The sequence below is a fragment of the Herpailurus yagouaroundi genome, unplaced genomic scaffold, assembly GCF_014898765.1.
Source record: "Herpailurus yagouaroundi ecotype Mexico unplaced genomic scaffold, PumYag 28, whole genome shotgun sequence".
In the NCBI taxonomy this organism is placed as follows: Eukaryota; Metazoa; Chordata; class Mammalia; order Carnivora; family Felidae; genus Herpailurus; species Herpailurus yagouaroundi.
This window is the reverse complement of record NW_024412376.1, coordinates 127,334,410-127,362,138: the sequence shown is the minus strand read 5'-3', so window position 1 is coordinate 127,362,138 and position 27,729 is coordinate 127,334,410. Positions and strand designations below refer to the sequence as shown.

At 37.5% G+C, this 27,729-nt stretch overlaps 1 protein-coding gene and 1 pseudogene across 3 annotated transcripts in view; one reads left to right on the top strand and one right to left on the bottom strand.

Annotated features, from left to right (window-relative positions):
- Positions 1–27,729, bottom strand: part of FRYL (FRY like transcription coactivator) — a 274,545-nt gene that overhangs the window by 195,232 nt on the left and 51,584 nt on the right. For all 3 annotated transcript variants that reach the window (XM_040484078.1, XM_040484071.1, XM_040484087.1), the window contains one exon: positions 7,907–8,038. The gene's annotated coding sequence lies outside the window, so the exon portion shown is untranslated. The remainder of the gene's footprint in view (positions 1–7,906; positions 8,039–27,729) is intronic.
- LOC121041215 (mitochondrial fission regulator 1-like) lies at positions 23,107–27,092 on the top strand (annotated as a pseudogene).

The following is a 27,729-nucleotide window of genomic DNA, read 5'->3' as shown; positions in this document are numbered from 1 at the left end:
GGCATTTTGATATAGTGCCAAGTCCTTAAGGTGAATTTGCTGATCACAGCACTGTCTGCCTTGCCCAAAATCCAACCCATGGACATCGTCTATGATTTCCAATTTCAATTTCCTCAAAGTGGAGAGGGAAGTTGAAGGTATCTGATGGAAAGATCCTTCCAGTCTTACACCCTTCTCTGACTTGCATGTAGCTCAAGAGCACTTTTAATTTTTTAGTTTTTTAGGAATTCATTTTATGGAGTCTGACCACAGCAAACTTGTTTACACCAAAACAACCCCTTCTTTTCAGTCTCATACTTCACTGAATTAGGTAATACCTAACTAAATTGCACGATCACCATTACAAGCGTAATTGGCATAAACAGGTTCGGCTTAAAACACAGCCAACTCTTGGTAAGCCCACACAACCCAACCTGTTGGGTGCAAAAATGGTGGGAAAGGCTTTGGACAGTGTGCAGTGTCAGCCACAGGCATCTGTAAATAGGTTTTACAGAGAAACAGAGGATTTCTGGCAAATCCAGTCAGCTGTTTGAGAATGTCTACAAAATTCTTAAAATGTCATGTTGACTTAATATCCAGAGACAGTTACAAAGTGAAAAAAATTACCAAATGCAAAGAGAAATGTTCAAAATATCAACCCTGAAAACACCTTTAAATTCTACGCATATTTTTGTGAAGGAAACTCCAAATATCTATGAACACTTCTAGGGTCGAAAAGTACCAGGAAAATTTCTGTATATTGCAGATTGGCTTATTCTCAATTGATTCTCTCACAAAGCATAGTTATCAGTCCATATTACAATCTTGCCTAACATCCCTTAAAATGACATTTTCCATTTTGAGTTAACAAGTAAATAACTCGGCACCTGATACAAGTACAAAGAGAGATTCCACACCAGTTTCTCTCCAAAGAATAGTTCCTTCTCTGTATTAGTGATATGAAATCTCTTGATAACCTTGATCTCTCCTTTTATTACATGAACAAAACTGTAACACCCCTTAGAACTGCACCCAGTCATATCTGCGTGACTTCTGGCTAAACTACTGCATTATCTCTATCCCAGAACCACCAGAAAACAGGAAGTAAAATTCACTCAAGCTGAGTTGCAAGCAACCTATTTGCAGACGGCTGGGAATCATGTGTGTCTTATTCTTATCTACAATATAAATTTAGTATCACATCTTGAGATTCAAGAAAAGGAATTTGATCAGTAACTTGAAATTGAAGAACCAGACATTTTAAAACCAAATCTCTCTACAGAAATTGCCAAAGAAGTCCTGTAAGTTAATTTTAAGTCACTCTATAAAGCTGAATTTGTTTCTAATATTTTGAAACTTATTTATTTATTTGTTTGTTTATTTAAGAGACAGAGAGGGACAGAGTACAAGCAGGGGAGGGGCAGAGAAAGGGAGGCACAGGATCCAAAGCAGGCTCCAGGCTCTGAGCTTTCAGCACAGAGCCTGATGCGGGGCTCACAAATTGCAAGATCACGACCTGAGCTGAAGTCGGACGCTTAACCGACTGCGCCACCCAGGTGCCCCAAACTGAATTCTGTTCTTGAAGAGAAAAACTGGGCAATAGTTATTCCACAAAGAACCTGTAGCCTCTGACATTTCAAACAGATTCTTCAGCACTCCATGATTCTGCTTTGCTTTTGACCACTATTGGTAAAAGGATAAATACTAGGGAAAATTCTTAACCATTGAGTGCTTACTTGCAAATTAATATAAATTACAAATCTTATTATTACACTTTGTAACGTGTGTGCTGTATTCAAAAATGTGTAAAATAGTCTTAAAAAAAAAAAAAGGAACCATATTAAACAAATGGACACAGCAGAGACCATTTAAGCACCAAGTCCAACCATGCAGTCCTTGGTACGGTAAGGAAACTAAGATAATTCAAGACTGAACACTAAAGTAAATTTTTAATAGCTTAAATGACTGCACATATAAATATATTCATAGGTTTCACATATGCATACACTGTTGAACACAAAACTAAGGGCTGAATGACTTACAGATTTTAATTTAAATGTTTATTTATTTATTGAGAGAGACAGCGAGAGAAAGAGTGTGCACCAGTGGGGTTGGGGAGTAGAGAGAGAGAGAGAGAGAGAGAGAGAGAGAGAGGAAGAGAATCCCAAGTAGGCTCCACACTGTCAACGTAGAGCCCGTCCCGGGGCTTGGTGTCACGAACCAGGAGATCCTGACCTAAGCCAAAATCAAGAGTCGAATGCTGAACCAACTGAGCCACACAGGTTCCCCTACAAATTTTAATTTGAATTAAGACACACTAATCCATCAGTGGCCTCACCTTTACTTCATCCACCCAAATATGTGAAGAGCATAAAAATGACTTCTAACCATTACATTGTAAATGCCAACATAAATTTCTTCTGAAAACTTAAATTCCCTTCTCCTTTCTTTTACACAATTGATATTTTTAAAACAAAATATACGGTTTCTCATAAATATGACCCTATTTTTTAAACTGACAAGAAATAGGGAGAATACAAAAAAACAGGGACAAGCCCTGCCCTGGGGAGCTTAAATTGAGAAATTTGTGAATGGTAACTTGGCATTGTGTATTCAAATTTAAAATGTACAAAGAAATTTATACTGAGAAGTAATCATACAGAGGTAAAAAGTGATATAAATGAATATTTGTTACATAATTATTTTTAATAACTAAAAATTAAAATCATTCTAAATGTTCATCAGTTTAAGACACTGATTGAATAAACTATTATATACAACAACGGAGAGCACTTTAAGTGAGACAGAGAGATGTTTATGATGTATTAAAAGAAAAGGCAAGTATCAGAGGAGTTTGGATAGTAAATCTCATTTTTAAATTCTAGAAATAAAAATGTGCATGTGCATATGAAAATATGCATAGAAAACAGCTATAAAAAACTTAAGAGAGCTTACAGAAACTCTTCTTTCTACTAAATATCACATTAATTTATATGAGCAGTTATTTATTCCCTAAGATTAAAAAGTTCATAATCATGGGAATGCAAGCTGGTACAGCCACTCTGGAAAACAATATGCAGGTTCCTAAAACTAAAACTAGAACTACCCTATGACCCAGCAATTGCACTACTAGGCATTTATCCACGGGATACAGGTGTGCTGTTTCAGAGGGACACATGCACCCCCATGTTTATAGCAGCACTATCAACAATAGCCAACAATAGCTAAAGTATGGAAAGAGCCCAAATGCCCATTGATGGATGAATGGATAAAGAAGATGTGGTATATATATATACAATGGAGTATTGCTCAGCAATCAAAAAGAATGAAAGCTTGCCATTTGCAACTATGTGAATGGAACTGGAAGGTATTATGCTAAGTGAAATTAGTCAGTCAAAGAAAGACAAATATCATATGACTTCACTCATATGAGGACTTTAAGAGACAAAACAGATGAACATAAGTGAAGGGAAACAAAAATAATATAAAAACAGGGAGGGAGACAAAACAGAAGAGACTCATACATATGGAGAACAAACTGAGGGTTACTGGAGGGGTTGTGGGAGGGGGGATGGGCTAAATGGGTAAGGGGCACTAAGGAATCTACTCCTGAAGTCATTGTTGCACTATATGCTAACTAATTGGGATGTAAATTTTAAAAAATTAAAAATAAAATTTTAAAAAGGTCATAATCATACAAAACATTTTAACATTTTAAAGTGTTTTAATCAAAAATGTAAAAACTTAGAGCATTTTTCCATATTCTTCCTAAAGGATTTTCCTGTCTTATATTTGCCAGCTGCTATACACACAGCTGATTTTTCTCTTAATTTATAAGAAATACTATTCTCTCAGACTTTAAAAGACACCAAATTCAATATTGCTGGATTAAAGAAAACAAAGATACTATGACACAAAATAATCATTATATTCAAAGATGTGACTTTTTTGATATTTTATTCCAAATAGTCACTATCTTTAGAACAAAGAGTGGGATATATATATATATATTTTTTTTTTGTAAGAATGGGATATATTTTTTAAACAAAATAAGTGGCTTCTATAGTGATAGATAAAACCTGTATCTTAATTTTCATTTACATATCCCATAGGTTGTACCAGTAACATTGTTTCAATAAATATAATACTTTGTTCATCAAAATATTTTCCAAAGATCACCAAACTTTTTACTGTATTAATGGCTTCATCTTGATCCATACCATCAATATTTCTCCATCTAAACTCAAAACAAAAACTTGGATACTATAAAAAAAATTAGATCAAATAGACATTTACGATATTAAACATTTTTAATAAACTTGATCTTCAAAACAAAAACGTATGCTCGTTAGAACGGTACTTAGAAAAATAATTTTCCTTTCCTAAAGTATTTTAAAGAATTGAAAATAGTACATTTTTACTTTACCTAGTTGGTGATGCTGGTGTTTGTCACAATTAGTGTGACAGAAATGGATTCCATCTTTCTCATCTACAATCTTCTCTGATGAAAGTAAACTAAGACGTTTCATCTTAAGTAATCTTGGGGAGCTTTCCCGAAAACTATCTCTAGTGTCCAAAACCACATCTCCCGAAAGAATGGGAGGAACGACTCTCTTTAAAAAATCCATTTTAAGGTTCTTCTGCATTACTAGATCCAAAAGCACACAGAAAGATGGTTGCACCAGCTTCCCGGTGAGAAGGGAAGGTACATTCTTTGTGTCAAAGAGCAAAAAACTGTCATTGTGTACTTAGGTGGTGCTAAATGCCAGCAAGTCAACTGCCAGCTGTTTTGAAGCTGATTTGGACACCATTTGCTGTTCGTACTGATAACAGGCCAAACAGCTAGAGACCATGAAACTGCACTTCATATACACATCTAGTGTCCGTGTACAATGGGTGTTAACGGCCATACTGAGACCATAAAATATTTAGCGTCCTCATCTAGACTTTAAAACCTATGCTGTGATAATGTTCAGGCAAATTTACTTTCGTTTGAGGCGTGTCTTTCTTTTAAAGAAACTTCCAGCAAAAGAGCAAAACAGTAACTTGAATTTCAAAAGATAATTCTTATCATTCTGAAAATTCCCTGATCACCTCAGAAACATCAAGTGTTATGGGACGTTGAAAGGAGTGTTTTAAACTTTACACTGTATTGTGAACATTCTAGTGTACTTTTAAACACAAAATCTTCTCCTTACAGTCAATCGTAATGATCAATAGTAGCAATGAAAACAGTGGCATGAATTACCAAGAAAAGATGGATAACTTAAAAATACATGGATCTGAGAATATAAAGTTGAAGAATTTAAAGTATACTTATTTAGTTCTATAATCCCGGAAATCAACCTTACATAATTTAATTCCAAATAACTGAGCATTCTACTAAATATTTTAAAATAGCAAAAGGCAGATGATCCTATGGTCTTCACATCACCCAGAAGCACAACAACATATGCAAGTGAAAGGTGCCTATGTAAGAATTTGGGAACTGAAATCAGTATCTTCTTTTCTCCTTTCCTTTGCCTGCCCTCTGGTGGGGTACTAAGTAAGCAAGAAGGACATAAAAATACAGAAGGATCAGATAAGGCATAAACTCCCTAAATAATCAAATTTAAAACTTTGAAGGATATACATGTTAATCATGAAAAATAAATAAATGTAATTCACCCAGTGAAACACAAGTACAATCTCCTTCTTCTAATAGTCAACATGAAGAAAGTAATTTACATATTTTAAAAGATGAAGCATAAAAGAGTCTAAATAGGCATCAGAAAAAATTGTCATGTATAGGAACACTTGCTCAGTCAGAAGAGCATGTGACTCTCGATCTTGGGGTTGTTATGTTCAAGCCCCATGTTGGGTGTAGAGATTACTTAAAAATTAAAAAAGTCTTGGGGCGCCTGGGTGGCGCAGTCGGTTAAGCGTCCGACTTCAGCCAGGTCACGATCTCGCGGTCCGTGAGTTCGAGCCCTGCGTCGGGCTCTGGGCTGATGGCTCAGAGCCTGGAGCCTGTTTCCGATTCTGTGTCTCCCTCTCTCTCTGCCCCTCCCCCGTTCATGCTCTGTCTCTCTCTGTCCCAAAAATAAATAAACGTTGAAAAAAAAAAATTAAAAAAAAAAATTAAAAAAGTCTTATACAAAAACCTGTAATGTAAAAACAAGCAACTTTCTGGTCCTGAATTGCTGAGTGTAATCCTTATTAAACACTTATTCTACAACACATTAATTATGGTGTAGAATCAATTTTTTTTTATTTCATTCATTTAAAAGGTAATAATTGAAGGTCTCTACATGCAAGGCAGTAAATAATACATTAGTAAAGTTCAGGGAAATTTTAGAGGATTTATTAACACATATCCTGTCTCAGGGAATCCTACAGTAAAAATGAGGGAAAAACAAGGAAATCAAATGAAAGACTAAAGCAGGACCATACTTACTAGAACACAAGTTGACTTTAAAAAAAAGACTTCTAAGATGTTCTCTTAACCCTTGAGCATAAAAGGATAAAAATTCGGGGCGCCTGGGTGGCGGCAGTCGGTTAAGCGTCCGACTTCAGCCAGGTCACGATCTCGCAGTCCGTGAGTTCGAGCCCCGCGTCAGGCTCTGGGCTGATGGCTCGGAGCCTGGAGCCTGTTTCCGATTCTGTGTCTCCCTCTCTCTCTGCCCCTCCCCCGTTCATGCTCTGTCTCTCTCTGTCCCAAAAATAAATAAAAAACATTGAAAAAAAAATTAAAAAAAAAAAAAGGATAAAAATTCGTATCCGAACAGCCTATTCCCCCCACACAGAAAAAAAAACAACAGGTCAGAACCATAATCCATATGCCTCAGTACCGAGAAGCTGTCACTGTGTCTTCCGGGATCTTCTCCCCGCCTTCCCCCTAGGATCTCATATTCTTTACAACTCCTGTTAGTGGTTCTCCTTGGGCCCCGATGCAGGTCCTCCTTATCTTATGGATCCCAGAAACAGTGGTTTATAGCAGGCTGATTATAGAGGGCAAGTTACCTCCATGTTTGCTCATGATATAGAGGACAACCACCTGTGTCTCCATTAACCCCATTGCTCTAAGCTGCACTTTCATCTGGGGAAAGGACAGGCAAGGCTTGGGTGTTACAGAAAAAAAAACAAAAACAAAAACTAAAAAAACCCACAAGATATTACTCAGATTTCTTTCATTCCACAAATATTTGCTGAGCAGCTTTACAATGGCCTGTGCAAGGGCATTGAAAATAGGTCTCTGTCCCCAAAGAGCTTACTATTTACTTATGGAGGGAAAGAAACCCTCACAACTGCAGAACTTCCTGTAGGGTGGCCAAAGCTTTGTTAAGTCTGAATTGCAATTCAATTTCCTCTGCCTAATCTATTTCCTAACCTCCTCTCTTTACAGGTGTTGATCCCCAATGAACATCCTGGAAGCCAAACTCCTTTTCACCATCAGCTTCGGGAAGATCCATCCTGAGACATATAGCAAGGGGAAAACAAGGCATTCCAGAGGCAAGACTGTACCCATTACTAGCTGAATCTGTGAGCAGGAAATGCCATAAAGCCTTGTTGCATGTTGATATTTCTAAGATCTTTGGTTGGTTATCACAACTTCCATCTCCTGCCACAGTAGTCGGGATTAAAAAATTATAGAAGCTCCTGGGTAGCTCAGTCAGTTAAGTGTCTGACTTTGGCTCAGGTCATGATCTCATGGTGGTTGAGTTCGAGCCTTGCATCAGGCTCTATACTGTCAGCACAGAGCCCACTTGGGATCCTCTGTCTCCCTCTCCCTCTGTCCCTCCCCAGCTCACACACACGCTCTCTCTCTCAAAAGTAAACAAACATTAAAAGAATTCTAATAGAAGCTAGTGGCTCAAATATAGCATTTAAGAATCTTTTTAGCCTTCATAGTCACTATTTAGCCTTTAGAATATTGGTATAATCTTACCGGAGAACTTAAGACAGTAATTTCTTGGTGGTAACTTGAGTCATCTAATCCTGACTGTGGGACTCTTGAGTAGTTTTGAGAGTTAAGCATTTAGGTGCTAATCATCCAAGATTCAAATAAATGGCTTCAGCTCTAAAGAAAAACAAAATACAAGATTTATACATAAGACATGCTTATAAGTACATTTGTTGCTCATATCCATCTTAATTTCTGAATACATTATATAGCAGTGTCACCTAGTGTTCCCAGTATCCTTTGAACAATGTCGCATTAGATTTGTTCTAAATCTTTATCACAAAAAAATTCAAACTAATGCAAAATTATTCAGAATAGTATAATGACTCCACCATTATAAACTCCCAGCAAATCATGTTTCATTGATATCTCCTACCCACCCCTCAACCCCTCTACCACCACTCTGGATTATCCTCAAACAAATTCCTGACATTATACCACTTCATCTGTAGATATTCTGTATGTATCTCTAAGGTAAAGATTTGCTTTTTCCAAAAACCTGCTAGAACTGATTCATGATTTCAGCAAAGTCACAGGATATAAAATCAATGCACAGAAATTGGTTGCATCTCTATACACCAATAATGAAGCAGCAGAAAGGGAAATCAAAGAATTAATTCCACTTACAATTGCACCAAAAATCATAAAATACCTAGCAATAAAACTAACCAAAGAGGTGAAAAATCTATACACTGAAAACTACAGAAAGCTTATGAAAAAAATTGAAGACACAGAAAGATGGAAAACTATTCCATGTTCATGGATTGGAAGAAAAAATATTGTTAAAATGTTGATACTACCCAAAGCAATCTACATATTCAATGCAATCCCTATCAAAATAACACCAGCATTCTTCACAGAGCTAGAACAAACAATCCTAAAATTTGCATGGAACCCCAAAAGACCCCAAATATCCAAAGCAATCCTGAAAAACAAAACCAAAGCTGGAGGCATCACAATTCCAGACTTCAAGATGTACTACCAAAGCTGTAATTGGGATGCCTGGGTGGCTCAGTAGGTTGAGCGTTCGACTTCAGCTCAGGTCATGATCTCACAGTTCAAGAGTTCGAGCCCCACATCGGGCTCTGTGCTGACAGCTCAGAGCCTGGACCCTGCTTCAGATTCGGTGTCTCCCTCTCTCTCTGACCCTCCCCCGTTCATGCTCTGTCTCTCTCTGTCTCAAAAATAAATAAACATTAAAAAAAAAAACAACAAAGCTGTAATCATCAAGACAGCATGGTACTGGCACAAAAACAGGCACTCGGATCAATGGAACAGAATAGAAAACCCAGAAATGGACCCACAAATGTATGGCCAACTAATCTTTGACAAAGCAGGAAAGAATATCCAATGGAAATAAAGACAGTCTCTTCAGCAAATGGTGCTGGTAAAACTGGACATCGACATGCAGAAAAATGAACCTGGACCACTTTCTTACACCACACACAAAAATGAACTCAAGATGGATGAAGGACCTAAACATAAGACAGGAAGCTATCAAAATCCTGGAGGAGAAAGCAGGCAAACACCTCTTTGACCTTACCTGCAGCAACTTCTTACTCAACACGTCTCCAGAGGCAAGGGAAACAAAAGTAAAAATGAACTATTGGGACCTCATCAAGATAAAAAGCTTCTGGGGGCACCTGGATGGCTCAGTCAGTTAAGTGTTCGACTTCAGCTCAGGTCATGATCTCAAGGTTCGTGAGCTCAAGCCCTGCATTGGGCTCTGTGCTGACAGCTCAGAGCCTGAAGCCTGCTTCAGATTCTATGTCTCCCTCTCTACTCCAACCTTGCTCACACTCTGCTGCTGTCTCTCTCTCTCTCTCAAAAATAAATAAACATTAAAAAAAAAATTTGTTTTAAGATAAAAAGCTTCTGCACGGTGAAGGAAACAATCAGCAAAACTAAAGGCAACCGATGGAATGGGAGAAGATATTTACAAATGACATACCAGATAAAGGGCTAGTATCCAAAATCTATAAACAACTTATCAAACTCAACACCCAAAAAACAATCCCGTGAAGAAATGGGCAAAAGACATGAATAGACACTTCTCCAAAGAAGACATCCAGATGGCTAACAGACACATGAAAAAATGCTCAACACCACTCATCATCAGGGAAATGCAAATCAAAACCACAATGAGATACCACCTGACACCTGTCAGTATGGCCAACATTAACAACTCAGGCAACAACAGATACTGGTGAGGATGCAGAGAGAGAGAGAGGGCCCTTTTTGCACTGTTGGTAAAAGTGCAAACTGGTACAGCCACTCTGGAAACCAGTAAGGAGTTTCCTCAAAAAATTAAAAATAGAACTACCCTACGATCCAGCAATTGCACTATTAGGTATTTACCCAAGGATACAGGTGTGCTGTTTCAAAGGGGCACATGCACCCAAATATTTATAGCAGCACTATCGACAATAGCCAAAGTACGGAAAGAGCCCAAATGTCCATCGATGGATGGATGGATAAAGACGACGTGGCATATATATACAATGGAGTATTACTCGGCAATCAAAAAGAATGAAATCTTGCCATTTGCAACCACATGGATGAAACCAGAGTGTATTATGCTAAGCAAAATTAGTCAGAGAAAGGCAGGTATCATAGGATTTCACTCATATGTAGAATCTAAGACACAAAATAAATGAACAGAAGGGAAGGGAAGCAAAAATAATATAAAAACAGAGATGGGGAAAAAAACATAAGTGACTCTTAATATACAGAACTGAGGGTTGCTGGAGGGGTTATGGGTGAGGGGATGGGCCAAATCGGCAAAGCGCATTACGGAAGACACTTGGGATGGGCACTGGGTATGTAGGGGATGAATCACTGGATTCTACTCCCAAAATCATTATTACATTATCTGCTAACTAACTTGGAAGTAAATTTTTAAAATTTAAAAATTGTAAAAATAAATAAAAATAAAAAAGATAAAGATTTGCTTTTGAAGCATAAGCCAATATCATTATAATATCTACAGTAAATTAATAATAAATTTCTTCATAACATCAAATGCCAAATCAATGCTCAAATTTCCTCAACTGTCTCATAAGTGTTTTCTTTTTTTTAAAGTCTGTTCCAATCCAGATCTAAACAAAATCCATACAGGCAACTGTTACTGGGTCAATTAAATCCCTTTTAATCTACAGTTTCCCACTCCCTTTGTTCTCTTTGCAGTGACACGTAATGCTTTTACTAATGTCAATGACTGAACTAACATGTCAATACCTTCATTAAGCAATAATACATTTAATATATTTTTATTTTATTTGCTAAAATAAATAGTTGGCAAAATAGTTCATATATCTACAAGGCCTAATATTTATCTCATCTACAGAGAAGTTTGAGATACATATTCTTCAAAGTCCAATTATATTAACTGAGGGAGACATGGATTATGAATTATTATACCACACCTCTAATAATGTGATGGTTACTAAGCAGGGAGTGGTCATTTTACTATACATAAGAACTCATGTGATGGTACACATTCAGTAGCGGCATTTTTCAGTAAATAGGCTACATTTTTAACTCTGGCATTGAAAACTCAAACTCACCTTCATTTTAAATTATAACTGGTTTCTTACTATTCTCTATTTAGTGAATTTAATCCTCAATCCAAGAGAAGAGACTAACTACTCTCTAAAATATTATTTTTGTACTTAACCTTTATTTAAAATTCCTTTAGCCAAGTTAGAAATATGATATTCCATTTGTTCACAGGCATAATCAACTAAATCATGACTAAAACCAAATCTGTGAAGCCAAAAAAACTGGTAAATATGAATAAGACACTAATTCATCTGCACCTATTCATAACCAATATCATTCAGACATACTAGAAATATTTTTAAAGATTTTTTTAATGTTTGTTTTTGAGCGCGAGAGAGAGTGAGCGGGTTTGGTTTTGAGAATGAGAGATAGAGGGTGAGAGACAGAATCCCAAGCATGCTCTGTGCCATCAGCTCAGAGACCAATGGTGGGGCTCGAACCCACAGAACCGTGAGATCATGACCTGAGCTGAGATCAAGAGTTGGACACCCAACCGACTGAGCCACCCAGGCACCCCTGAACTTAAGTCGAATTTTTGACTGCCCCACCAAATATTTCTTAACCTGTTAACAAAATGATATCTACAACTCTGCCAAAATTCTTGATACTAAAGTATCATCATCTTAGGTTCATGGAATCATTTCTCCCTCAAAGCAAATAAAGCTTTTATTTGCAACAGATCTTTTCTGTCCATAGTGGGAAGTACAGTCATGCAATAGTCCATGTTTAATGAAATTTAAACTTTCACTTCATCTTCTAGGACAAATCACTAAACCAGTTACCACTGGAGTACAAATCAGTTTCAGGAATACTACAACTACTTCAAAGAGGTCTGATTTGTACCAGCATGCCCAGGTCTTTCGTTTTGCTTCACTTTTGAATGAGCCTCTTGTTCAGACATAGCAAGAGCTTAAGCCAAGCTTTTTATAAAAATATGTTTTCTCTTGTAACCACGCTGTCAGGGCACTGTGTCATTTTAAGACTTCCCAATGTCCATCTAGTATTTCCAATACCTCCTTAATAGATACATAATCTTCCTATTTCCAACTTTCACTTTGGTTACCCTAGGAAATAGTTGGTTTATACCTCCTTGACCTTCTTTATGGGTTATAATCATTTTTAGCAGGGGTGGTTTTTATTGTTTTTGTTTTGGTTTGGGGTTTCTTTCTGCATGTCAATTGTTTTTTCCATCTTGTCTCCATATATTAACATGGGACTCGTTTTAATTTTCATTTCACTTGATTAATGTAAGGAGTATTTCATCTACAAAAAGAGTAATTTCTATTACTACTTTGATATTACTACTTTTCACATGGTTCAGGTCAAACAGATTAGGTAACTGTGGTCATGGTACACATGTAATCAATGGTATAGTTTCTTATTCTAAAAGAAAAAAGTCATATAAACAAGAGTGACTTGGGGAGGTCAGTTGGTATTTAACAACACTGAAGAGACTATAAATAGACAAATAGCTTTGAAGGGGCAAGGCTTTAAACCTGCAGCAAGAAAAATTATCTAGAAGCTTCCATGTGCAATAAATAAAGAGAACAATGGCCCAGCTCTGGTGCTTGGGAGGATCTCAGGTCAAATGAGGTCCTCCAAGGACAGCCTTATTTCCCTTCAGTCCAAAAGTAAAAGAGAAAGTTGAATCGGGGTTCAGATGGCACATTAACCTCACTTCCTCTCTGAACAGAATTACTAGAATTATAAAGAACAGAAATCTACAAGTTGAATGTATCTTAATTGTATCTTAATTCAAGACCCTTGAAGTGTAGGTCTTTCTTTGATAGAGAAAATAATCATCTCAAGCAAACAGAGCAAAAAAACTAAGAGTAAATGAATCTCAGTGATGTTCAGGATGATATTCTCAGTATTTGTCTGTATACCTCCTAATCTGAAAAGGAGAGTAAGGCAGTTATGGTGGCTAGCACAAAGTAGATTTCAACTCCACACGCAGAATAATTATTACATAATTGGTGAAAAGGCTGCTTCATAAAGAAATGAAGTCCCGGCTCACTGTTTTTAAGGCAAAGGTTGTTAGAAAATGCTATAAAAAGGGTTATCCCCCTGGGTAAAAAGATCAGCCTAAGTTATTTCCAAGATGCCAACTCAACACTCTAAATTTGACTTCAGGATGTATTTTACACAGTTGACTCTTGAACAATATAAGGGTTAAGGGTGCTGATCCCTGCACAGTCAAAAACCGTATAATTGGATTCCCCCAAAATTTAAATACTAATAGCCTGCTGTTAACTGGAAGCCTAACTGATAACACACAGTTGATTAACACATTATTTTGTATGTTGCATGTATTATATACTGTATTCTTACAATAAGGAGAAAAATGTTAAGAAAGTCATAAGAGAAAATACATTAACTGTACTGGACTGCCTTTATCCACAAAAATCCACATACAAGTAGACCAGCACAGTTGAAACCTGTGCTGTTCAAGGCCCAACTGGACTTGAATACTTGAATGTGTAGTGACTAGAAACTCATCAGATTTCAACTAAAGAAAGGAACCAGACTGCAAGATATGTAATCTATGAGGGCACATTCCTGCCCTTCTATTAAAATTATTCTGGGAATCTCACAAGGCCTCTTTAAATGATGCAAAAGACCAAAATGATCCAAATGTTCTGACAGCCTTTTAGAATAAGGATGCGATCATTTTCAAATAAATTTAGAATAATCACAGCTCCTATTCACAGTAGCAAAAATAATTATGGAAAATATAAAAATCCAGTAATTTTTTAAATCTGACAGAGATCTTATAAAGTACGAAAAATCTACTCACATATAATCAAATACAGGCAGCAGTTACTCAGATATCTTTCATGTCTGACTGGTAAAAATCACTAATATAAAGAACTTACAATCATCCCTTTAACAGAGAAAACTGATGGTTCATAAAATCTACAGTTCCCGTCACAGTTCAATTTTTAGAAATTCACTTTTTCTCTTATCTTAGAAATGTTCTCATTTTTACAATTTTTAAGACAGGCTTGCATTTTACCCTTCTGTCATTCTTTTTAACCTTCTCCCAAATTTCAATTTTAAAGGGTACAGAAACTTATTACACTGACTAATGTAATCACAGATCACACTATATCACCTGCTAAAAAAAATGCTGTATAATGATAGTGAGGTAAAATAAAGCTTCACTGCATATATTTCTTGCTGATGAAGCAACGTTCTCTGCAGGTAAATTTGTCAACATCTTGTTGATTTTACATTTTTAGCCAGTATCATACTAGTTGATCTAATGAAAACAATTCGCAAAATCTTCCATTCAAAAATTTAAGGGGAAGTTTTGTACAAAGGTCTCACTCATGAATGAATGAAAATAGCATCAGAGCACAACATTTTCTAATATACTGATGAATGAATATGTATGGTTTAGAATAACTTTCCTATTACATTTCCATGTTGGCATAGAAAAAAAGAAGGAATTCAATCACAAAATTATCACACGAATGTTCTCCCTACTCCTCTAGATTTAAACACCAAAACAAAAACTTTAAATAAATGTAGAAGCAGACCAGTAAAATCAATCTCACTAAATCCGGAACGTATTCCAATCTCTAACTGCTACAAATCTCTTGTTGTAACTATGCCATTCAGAAATGTACAGAAATTGTACATTGAACAAATATTGATTGGGCAGACCTACATGCCAGGAACCAGGGACAAAGGAGTGAATAAAACAGACAAAAATTCCTGACCTCCTGTCACGTTTATACTCTGATAGGAGCTTGAGTTTTTTTGGAATCGTTCCTTTGAGAATCTGAAAGACTGCTGAAGGCCTCTCCTTCTAAATGCTCATATATATCTAATTTTGCAACATATGAACCTTTCTCATCCAATTGTTTCTCATGGGTTAAGAAGCCCTGATAAAAATCCTCCTCGTGTTTATTTTCTACCTGCCGTTTATGGTAGTTTCATAATTTTACTATTCAGAGTAAAAAATAGTACTTTTTCTCCTTGAAAATATTTACGGCCTTCAAATTTCAATGTAATGTTTTTTTATTTATTCCAATTATACCTCTCACAAATTTTCAGGCTGCCAGATTACCCTTTATCTTTCTAGAAAACTCAATCCTAATGTCTTCAGTAACTTCACCAGAGAAATTTTCTGATTTCATTAATTATTCTCTAGATCCCCTTAAGTTAAAACCTCCCTCCTCCTGCACAGATCTTCTGTTAGTCTTTGAATCAAAGTCACCTACAGCATCTTTGGAAGAAGATATGCTCAAGAGAATGACAATAAAACCTTAATCACTTAACAGAAACCGTCAGCTAATTAACCAAAAATTTTGGATTTTCCTTGTCACAAAAAGAGAGTGATTCCTTAGGGGAAAAAAAAATGGGGGGGAGGGACAGAAAACAGAGGAGAAAGTCTTTTTTATTTAAAAATAACAGTTTCTGGGGCGCCTGGGTGGCGCAGTCGGTTAAGCGTCCGACTTCAGCCAGGTCACGATCTCGCGGTCCGGGAGTTCGAGCCCCGCATCAGGCTATGGGCTGATGGCTCAGAGCCTGGAGCCTGTTTCTGATTCTGTGTCTCCCTCTCTCTCTGCTCCTCCCCCGTTCATGCTCTGTCTCTCTCTGTCCCAAAAATAAATAAACGTTGAAAAAAAAATTTTTTTAAAAATAAAAATAAAAATAAAAAAATAAAAATAACAGTTTCTAGGGCCATTACAGTCTCTAATCAATGTGTTGTACCTTTTATATCTATTATTTTTGAAATGACACAATGGAAATTTCAACTAATTATGATCCTGAGGTCCTATCAGGTAAAATATCAAAGAAATTACATGCAAATTTAATGCAAATATTTTGTACATTTTGATAAAACAATATGCAATAAAAAGGTTGCTGGGCTAATCCAAGTTTTAAGTTATTCAGAAAAATGAAAAAGTAAATGGCCACAAGGTCATAACAGTATATGGCCCCACTTTAAACTCCGGTTTGTCTCTCCTATTTTTTTCTGCTTACGGTCTCTCCAGCAGGCTTAAAAAGGTCTTTTAGAAGAACAGTGATGAAAGCAAAAATCCCCCTTGATGATTAGATGACCTATTTCTCCCAAATTTATAGCCCCAAAACATCTTAAGTTTAAGGAGAAATGATCATTTGTCATATGCAATCTCACAATTTGCATCAGAAGCCTTTAAAATGTTTTATATTCTTTGATCCAGTAATTTTATGACCCTGTTTTTCTAGGAAGATAATCAGAAATGCACACACAGATTTATTTGCAAAGATGTTCACTGTACCATTATTTCTATGAGCAGAATGCTGGAGACAGGGACAAAACAAAGCACAAGTCGAAAACGATCATCGGGGTTGTGAGTCAAGCCCCGTGGTGGGTGTAGAAATTACTATAAAAAATAAATTTTAAAAAAGAGCAAAGAGTAAATGTAGAAGGATAGAATCAAATTGTCAAGGTACTCAATCTCTCCATGCTTTCATTGCCTCATCTACAAAATAAGAATAATAAAACCTCTTATGGTTATTAGGAGAATTAAGTATAAAATATGAAAAATGTTTGGGGCACGTGAGTGGCTCAGTTGGTTAAGCATCTGACTCTTGATTTCAGCTCAGATCATGATCTCACAGTTGTAGGATTGAGCCCCACATAGGGCTCTGTGCTGAGCTTGAAGCCTGCTTAAGATTCTCACTCGCTCTTTCTCTGCCCCTCTAGCCCACTAGCACACTCTTTCTCTCTCCCTCAAACAAACAAAAAAAAAAACATAAAAAAAAATAAACCTTTAAAAAAAGTTGAAAAATGTTTAGTGATTGACACAAAGTATTCAATAAATGTTTATTATTTATTAACTTATATACACTGACAGATGTGCAACACTTCAAAAAAAAGTAATAGAAGAAATAAAAATCACTGATAATTCTAACACCTAAGAAATAGCCACTACTAATTCATGTTAGTATGTGGGTTAATTTCCTTCAGGTCTTTCAATATGCCCTAGATGTTTTATAAAATCGGTGTCACATTGTATCATTTCTAGTGATTACAAAAATGTTATACTATTTTGTAAATATATTATGTGCATTTAATCATTTCACTATTATTGAGTGACGTTCTTCACTGCTATAAATAATATTGCAGTAAATATCTTAATTGGCAGTCATTGTACACATCTTTTAATTTCCCTCCAGAAAGAATCTAGAAACAATTTCTATCTCTTTTTTTATATTAAATATAATTTATTGTCAAATTGGTTTCCATTCAACACACAGTGCTCATCCCAACAGGTGCCCTCCTCAATGCCCATCACCCACTTTCCCCTCCTCCACCCCCCATCGACCCTCAGTTTGTTCTCAGTATTTAAGAGTCTCTTATGGTTTGCCTCCCTCCCTCTCTGTAACTTTTTCCCCCATTCCCTCCCCCATGGTCTTCTGTTAAGTTTCTCAGGATCCACATAAGAGTGAAAACATATGGTATCTGTCTTTCCCTGTATGACTTATTTCACTTAGCATCACACTCTCCAGTTCCATCCACGTTGCTACAAAAGGCCATATTTCATTCTTTCTCATTGCCATGTAGTATTCCATTGTGTATATAAACCACAATTTCTTTATCCATTCATCAGTTGATGGGCATTTAGGCTCTTTCCATAATTTGGCTATTGTTGAAAGTGCTCCTATAAAAATTGGGGTACAGGTGCCCCCATGCATCAGCACTCCTGTATCCCTTGGGTAAATTCCTAGCAGTGCTACTGCTAGATCATAGGGTAGATCTATTTTTAACTTTTTGAGGAACCTCCACACTGTTTTCCAGAGTGGCTGCACCAATTTGCATTCCCACCAATAGTGCAAGAGGGTTCCCATTTCTCCACATCCTCGCCAGCATCCATAGTCTCCTGATTTGTTCATTTTAGCCACTCTGACCAGACTGAGGTGGTATCTCAGTGTGGTTTTGATTTGTATTTCCCTGATGAGGAGTGACGTTGAGAAGTGTCTGTTGGGCATCTGGATGTCTTCTTTGGAAAAGTGCCAATTCATGAAGTGTCTATTCTTCTGCCCATTTCTTCACTGGATTATTTGTTTTTCAGATGTGGAGTTTGGTGAGTTCTTTATAGATTTTGGATACTAGCCCTTTATCCAATATGGCATTTGCAGATATCTTTTCCCATTCCGTTGGTTGCCTTTTAGTTTTGTTGATTGTTTCCTTTGCAGTGCAGAAGCTTTTTATCTTGATGAGGTCCCAGTAGTTCATTTTTGCTTTTAATTCCCCTGCCTTTGGAGATGTGTCAAGTAAGAAATTGCTGTGGCTGAGGTCAGAGAGGTTTTTTTCCTGCTTTCTCCTCTAGGGGTTTGATGGTTTCCTGTCTCACATTCAGGTCCTTTATCCATTTTGAGTTTATTTTTGTCAGTGGTATAAGAAAGTGGTCTAGTTTCATTCGTCTGCATGTTGCTCTCCAGTTCTCCCAACACCATTTGCTAAAGAGACTGTCTTTTTTTCCATTGGATATTCTTTCCTGCTTTGTCAAAGATTAGTTGGCCATACCTTTGTGGGTCTAATTCTGGGATCCCTATTCTATTCCATTGGTCTATGTGTCTGTTTTTGTCCCAATACCTCTACTACAAAGCTGTAAGCATCAAGACAGTATGGTATTGGCAGAATTTCTATCTCAAATAGTATGAAATACACTTGGCTTCATTCCCCCACTGACCTGTACAGAATGTAGACACACACTAGGTGTTCAAAAAAGCTGGGGCGCCTGGCAGGTTCAGTTGGTTACACATCCGATTCTTGATTTCAGCTCACATCATGATCTCACAGTTCATGAGATCAAGCCCTGCATTGGGCTCTGCACTGACAGCGTGGAGCCTGTTTGGGATTCTCTCTCTGTGCCCCTCTCTCTCTGCCCCTCCCCTGCTTATGCTCACTCACTCTCTCTCTCAAAATAAAGAAACTTGTTTTTAAAATGCTCATCTGTCTTTTTTCCACATGGGCACTTAAAAGCTATTGAAGGGTTTTTTCATTGTCACCCCTCTATTGTTTTTTGGTACATCTGCTCATCAGGTATTTCGCTTTTTCCATTTAGCCCATTTATAGGATCTCACTTTTCCTTTATATCACTCTAATATCCCAAACACAATTTGAGTGTTCAGAACTTTAGTAAATTCCCCAACAGGTGAGGATTCTACTGTATAAGTCTAGAAATGAAAGTCTGTCTTTCAGAAATACATCCTGAAATATTTACAGATGATGTTTCATGACCAAGGGATTGCATCAAAATAACTGGGAACTGGAGAAAGGGAGTGGGTAGAGATAACAAAGAGTTGATAAATGTTGAGGCTGAGGAATGGGCACATGAACATTCATTCCACTCTTCTCTGTTGAAATATTTTTTTAAACTATTTTTGGTGGGAGGAAACTTTAAATCTTTAAAAGATATAAAATCAATAAAACAATCATAGTTTAGCTTGTACCCTGGGTCTTACAGAATAATCCAATGGTTATTTTAAAAAAAGCAAGACGAAAATTATTGAAGCCAAATTCAAAAGGGAAGTAAACAACTACAGTATTTAGAATCTCTCAATTATACTTGCCAGTAATTCCCACAGATAAAAACATACTACAATGCCTTTTTCCAAACCATGGCTTCAGCATACCATGCTGATTCTCCAAAACAATATTAGTATTTATATTGTGCATTACAAGAATACAATTATGCCTCTGTATGTGCCCACATGAATATTTGATAAGTAGTTTTATTATGTACTAGTATTAAATAATCCAAATTCTCTTGGTGCTTAAATCACATCTTGGTACTAAGTTAGGCCCATCATAAAACAAAATTTACAGATTAACAGATCCACCAAAGTGGGGTTTTTTTGTACCCAGAGGCAGTGTAATTTAAAAAAACTACCTCACTGCATATCTTTTATTCAGATGAACTGTGGTAAAATACCACCTGTGTATATTTCTACCTGTGTAGCAAACAGTTTACCTTGAAGGAGGTCACAATAATAGGAGAGGACTGTATAAGGAATAAGTCACCTATCTAGGGATAAGCATATCAATGGCTGCTCCCCAGGTTTAAAACAAGGGTGAAATGGACAGATTAGAGAGTGTTTCCAAACTCTTTGTTGCAATAAAAAAATACATTGTATATAAATGTACTTATAATACATTTTATATAACAACCCAGTGTGTGTGTGTGTGTGTGTGTGTGTGTGTGTGTGTGTGTGTGTGTGTATACACACACCCACATGATATACTTGAAATAATAATCCGCAATACACTTTGGTAAATTTCCAAGCTATTTTTAAAAAGTGCTATATTCTAGTCATTACCCACTAAAACAATTTCTGGAATTCATAGTTTTAAATCCCCAGACTTAAAAAAAAAAAAAAAAATGGCCTGCATCTCCTACTGCTTACCAGCAAAGGTGGTGGGAGAGAGTACTCGAAAAGCTACACATTCCATGCCAGCCAATCACCTGCCTGCTTCAACTCCTCTCTCCCCTGCACAGAAACGGACATTATTCCATGTCTGGGAAGATGGGGGGGAAGGGGGCAGAAGGCACTGAAGAGGGCTGGATATGCACATGCACACACAACATCCAAGAGAAGAGAATCTCTTAAAGTTCTTCCTGTTCTAAAATTCTGTGGTTCTAAGAGTTGGCTCTGAGAGTAGGAGTCCCTAAAGGGTAAGAATCATCATTACATCTCCCACAGCACCTAGCAAACTGGCTTCCAAAAAATACTGAAGCATTAAATAAAGATTAAATTCAACTAATAATATGCAAACTAAGCATAAATGCAAAGGTTTCTGCCATTAAATATAGGTTTTCTGCACACTATTAAATGTAAAACTTAGTGCCAATGTATATTATTTGGAAACTCAGAAGCATAAAAATGTTAAAATATACATTGTGTATTTATTATGTATGTGTATACAGAATATCTATGTCACAAAGCAAATACTATTCTTGTTATGTTGTCCATAAATGTATAAAAACAATTCACTGTAAAGCTATTCTAAAACGCAGAATCAAATTAAACACTAACTTTTAGTTTCAATCTTACCTTTGTTTCTCTACCTGCTTCATGACACATTATTAATTAGCAAGGAAATGAGCAAAACATAGGCCTATTACATACAAAAAAGAACAGCAGAGGACTGGACAATATACAACTTTCATAATTCAACCATGATTTATAGTACTCCAAAGTTCACCAGTTGTTGGCTCAAATGGTCTCCTCTGCCTTTGTCTTAGAAGGAATATTTTCTCCGAAATAAATTTCAATGACATCAAAGTTTCTTCCTATATATATTAACTTTCAATAAATTATTACAGTTTAATTGAAGTGGGGGGGTAAAAAAAAGAGTCTACATAAAAGATTTCCAATTCTAAATCCCAGTAAAACCTTTTATAAATAAGGACAATAAAGCCAATCTTTATACCTTTTATATGATATTATAAAATGCCATGTGATGCAATAAAGGACTCTTTCTCATGATAACCTTAAAACTGTAACACAACTCACTTTCTTTCCATATGATTTACCTAAAATAAGAGAATTTGGCCAAAATTAACACAATTTCTGATTCTTTTTTTCTTAACGTTTTATTTATTTTTGAGAGAGAAATAAAGAATGCACGCACAAGCAGGGCAGGGGCAGAGAGAGAAGGAGACACAGAATCTGAAGCAGGCTCCAGGCTCTGAGCTGTCAGCACAGAGCCCGACGAAGGGCTCAGAACCACAAACTGCGAGATCATGACTTGAGCCAAAGTCGGATGCTTAACTGACTAAGACACCCAGGTGCCCCACAATTTCCGATTCTTAAATGAGGAAAATGTTTACAAATATATTTTCATTACTAAAAGAATAATGTATTTTAAGGAGCAATTCCAAATTTCCAGTTCTGGTTCGCATTTCTCACCTTTTCCCAGATTTCTAAATTTTAATTACAACTAAAATTAAACATATGTTGAAAACCCTTCATGGAGAAGGATTTGCAATGTCCTAAAGGACAAAGGATTTGAATTTCCTAAATGAAATAGAGAGTGTGTATTTGCAAAGGAGAAAGAAAGAAAAATAGGTATAACAGGATGGGGATTAGCTTCTCTAACAGGTAAAACAGGATGGGGATTAGCTTCTCTACAGGTTTTCATTAAAGAATTGTTAGAGGCAATATCGAATGATATTTATTGGACCAGTTAATGTTGAGGAGTTTCCATTAGCCAGAGGGAGACATGAACTTAACAGTGACTAATGGTCAACTCTGAGCTTCCAGAATCTGCACTAAGTGATACCGACACAACCACCACCGTCAAGGAGCTTACAGACTAGCCAGAAGAGAGACACATGTTGATGACAAGTTTCAGTGCTTTAAGAAAAGCTACCTAGGGGCACCTGGGTGGTTCAGTCGGTTAAGCGCCACCTTCAGCTCAGGTCATGATCTCACAGTTCTAGAGTTCGAGACCCGCGTCGGGCTCTGTGCTGACAGCTCAGAGCCTGGAGCCTGCTTCAGATTCTGTGTCTCCCTCTCTCTCTGCCCCTCCCCTGCTAGCATTCTTTCTCTCTCCCTCTCAAAAATGAATGAATGTTTTTAAAAAAATTTTTTTTAAAGAAAGAAAGAAAGCTACCTAAATGTGTTCAAGCTACAATCAGGTAGAAACAGTCATCAAGTGTAAGTGGAAGAGGAGACAGGGGCGACCTCACCAAGTAAGTGGGGCTCACAACCTCTGTTGCCAGAAGGTTCACTGAATCGACAATCTACAAAGATATGAATGGTTTTGTGCCTCTATTTGAGGACCTGGCTAGCCACTGATTTAAAAAAATAAAAAAAGTAAGGCTCAAAAAACATGACTATTTCACTGCAGGCCTGTGAGCTGTAACTTCCCAGTGTGACAGGCCCCAAAGTAGGGTGCTATCCTGTATCGTCCTAGTTACACAATGGTGCCTGGCTTTATCCCAGAAATGGTTATCTCGGGACTGCCTCCTCCCCACGTTTATGAAAGGAAGCACTGTGTAGGGTAAGGTTTACACTGATTGACAGTTCCTCTCGCTCTAGAAATTTATAAAAGATAATAAGCAATGTATTCAGATCAAAATCCTCTGTGTGGAAAATAACACATTTCAAAGTTAGTAACAAAACAACATTCCAAATGAGTTTGGTCACTATGGATGACCATATAGAACATGCCACAAAGCTTAATCCTTCACATTCCAGTACATCCAGTAACTCTACAAGGACTTGCACACAAAAGTCAAAAAGCCCCACCCCACTCCACCAATAGGCTTTATTCTTTACAGCGGTGAAGTCAGTCTAAATAAATTACAAATACAGAAGGGAAGAATTCAGTTCTGGTTCGCTGTACCCAAAGAAATGGTGCCCTAAAAATCCAAATTAATTAAGTAGCCAATAATAACAGTAACAACCACTAATTACTGAGGGCCTACTATGCACAAGGAAGTAGGTTAGGTGCTTTACACGCATCACCATTTTAACCCAAAGAAACCCATTTCTATAAATGTTCAACTTTGCCGCTATGGAAACTGACGAAGCTACTAAATGAATGGCGAAACACTGTTCACCTGGGTTTTCTTCTATTTTAAAATAAGCTGTTATGTGGAATTCTGTGAAACAAACTTCTCAAATTAAAATGCAATTATGATTTCAATATATTTTTTCAGAACAAAAGCTAGAGACCTCTCAAAACAAGATTTAAACACAGTTAAGGTAAATTGTGTGTTAATTTCATAAAGAATAAATTTGCCTTACCAAAAGTAAAAACAAAAACAAAAAAAACATGGGGGGAGGGCAGCCCACTGTGATAGCAAGGGTCATTAGGAAGAGTACCTGATATGAAGGAGTCATGCCTCCAGCCTCCCCTAGTCCCTAGGGCTACCCAGTAGCTGCCTCGCTCTTCAAGTGCAGGAGCCAGTTGAAATATCAGGAATGGAAGCCAATGTGACCATCCCAATCTGGCAAAACAAGCCACATGGGGCTACTCAAAGTGTAGTGAGAAAAACTGGGACCAACCTGCCCCCTGAAGCCATGTCCCTGGGCATCCTTTGAAACCCCATACCCAACATGTCTGACCTGCGTCTAAAGGATGTGCCCCCCATCCCTGCTCTGGCCGACACTGCCTGGAATGCTGTGATGAAGAGGAGATATATGTCTGGGTCAGGAGTGACACGTGGCTCCTGAGGCACACCTGGAAGCCTAGCCCTCTAACTGTCACACAGCACAATGCCTCAGTGCCCAACCTGCGTGGGTCCAAGGTGACCATCTTTCTGACCATTCCAGCACTGTCAGCCCTAAGTCGCACCGCAGTGCTGCAGGATGAGCTGAACTACCTGCACGGCCAGATTGCCAAGATAGTGGCAACTGATACATCTTCAGTTTCATTAACAACAGATTTCTTATCTCCAGGAAGTTCAAATGTCTCTCCTCCCTTACCTGGTTTTGGATCCTCACTCCACTGTACAACTTCCTTTGCCATTAGTGGCATCACCAAGGAGACCAAGGTAGAGGTCCCTGCTCTGTTCTGCCAGCCCTGAAGGCTGCAAACCACAACACAAAGCAACCCACAGCTCGTCTGAAGAGGATGACTGTGTCTCTCTGTCCAAGGCCAGCAGCTTTGCAGACATCATGGGGATCCTGGAGGACTTTCACCAGATGGAACAGAGCCTAGATCTAGCTCTTAGAAAAAAACCTCAGGAAAAAACCTTAATGATAAGAGTGGTAAGTAATCTACATGATAAAGAGTTCTAAAGTAATGGTCATAAAGATGCCCACCAAACTGGGGAGAAAATGGGGAAAAGAATGGATAAACACAGAACTCCAACAAAGAGATGGAAAATATGCAGAAGTACTAAACACAAGTTACAGAGCTGATGAACACAATGACTGAACTGAAAAATACATAGAAGCGTTCACCAGCAGACTACATGACACAGAAGAAAGGATAAGTGAACTCAAAGACAAGGCAGTGGAACTCTCCCAATCAGAGCAGCAAGAAAAAGAAATGAAATACTAGAAAAATAATGAAAAAAAAAGAAAAAAGAAAAAAGAAAACATAGCTTAAAGGACTTATGGGACTACATCAAATGGACTAACATTCTTATCACAGGGCTCCCAGAAGAGAAAGAAAGGCACAGAAATCTTATTTGAAAAAAACAATGGCTTAAAACATCCCTAACCTGGAGAAGAAAACAGACATCCAGATCCAGGAGGCCCAGGGAGATCCATATGAGCTTAACTCAAAGAGACCCTAAAAGCAGCAAGAGAAAAATAACTTGTTATCTAAAAGGGAACCCCCCCCATAAGACTATAAATACATTTTTCAGCAGACCATTTGCAGGCCAGAAGGGAGTGACACATGTATTTAAAATGCTGAAAGAAGAAAGCTTCCAACCAAGCAAAGTTACTCAGAATTGCAGAGAGTTTTCCAAATGAGCAAAAGCCAAAGGAGTTTATCGCCACTAAATCAAACTTACAAGAAATGTTAAAATGACCTCTTCAAGCTGAAAAGAAAGTGCTAGTCAGTAACAGGAACACATATCAAACAGTAAATCTCACTGGAAGGATAAATATAATAATAATGAAAATAATGGATTCAGCACTTATTAAGGTTAAAAGGACAAAAGCAGTAAAAATAACTATTATTATAGGAACTAGTTAAGGGATAACTTAGATAAGGCACACACAAGATAAAAAGATGTAGGTCTGTCCAGTGCAAGACTGCTTACTGCCATGGGCTGCTTTCCACTGCTTGGGTGCCTTCTCTAGAGCCAGGGCCTTAGTCTTGGCCTTCTATGGGGTGCACAGTGCCCAGTTTCCAGATGCCTCTGGGAAGGAGCTCTTAGACAAAGCCAACAAACACCACTTCTTACACAGCCTGGCCCTGCTGGGGGTACCCCATTTACTCCTAGCCTCTAGAACCAGTTTATTCTGCACCAGCTTTCACTTCCCGGCTCTGGCCCAGACTTTGGCCCCTGTGCGAGGGAGCCTGCTAATCTTGGGCTGGCTTACCTTGGTTCTTTGAGTTTCCTTGCACTTAATCTCTGGGTACTTTTTTTGAGAGTTGAAGCAGGGAGAAGATTAAAAGAGAAAGGGGACAAAGAAAAAAAGATGAAAAATGTGACATCAAAAACACGCGAGGGAGGAGTAACAATGTTGAGCTTTAGAATGCAATCAAACTTAAGCTGACAACTATTTATCAACCTAAAATAGACTGTTATACATATAACTTGTTATAGTTACAGTTAAACTTAACTACAAAACAAAACCGGTAGTAAATACACAAAAGATAAAGGAGCATAAACATACCACTAAAGAATGTCAGCAAACCACAAAGGGAGAGAGCAAGAGAAGAAAGGAACAAAGAGGAGCAAAAACCAGCCAGAAAACAACTAACGACATGGCAATGAGTACATACCTATCAATAATTATACTTTAACTGTAAATGGACTAAATACTACAATCAAAAGACGGAGTGGCTAAATGGACTAAAAAACAAAATCTATATGCTGCCCACAAGAGACTCCTTTAGACTTAAGAACACACACAGACTGAAAGTGATGGGATAGAAAAAGATATTCCATATGGAAACCAAAAGAAAGCCAGGGTAGCTATACTTATGGATATATAACCAAAAACTCAGGGGCACCTCAGTGGCTCAGTCTGGCTCAGTTAAGCATCTGACTCTAGATTTTAGCTCAGATCATGATCTCACAGTTCATGAGTTTGAGCCCCGAATTGGGCTCTGACAGTGCAGAGCCTGCTTGAGATTCTCTCTCTTTCCCTCTTTCTCTCTCCCTCACTCCTATGGTCTCTCTCTCTCTCTTTCTAAAATAAATTTTTAAGGGGCGCCTGGGTGGCACAATCAGTTGGGCGTCTGACTTCGGCTCAGGTCATGATCTCATGGTCTGTGAGTTCGAGCCCCGCGTTGGGCTCTGTGCTGACAGCTCAGAGCCTGGAGCCTGCTTCAGATTCTGTCTCCATCTCTCTGCCCTCCCCTGCTCTTGCTCTGTCTCTCTTGCTCTCAAATATAAAATAAAACATTCAAAAAATTTTTTAATAAATTTTTAAAAGGAAAAAATCGACTTTAAAACAAAGATTGTAGCAAGAGACAAAGGGCATTATATAATGATAGAGGGGTCAATCCAACAAAAGACTAGAACGTTTATAAATATTTATGAACCCAATATAGAAGTATCTGAATATATAAAGCAAACATTAACAGACATGAAGGGAGAAACAGC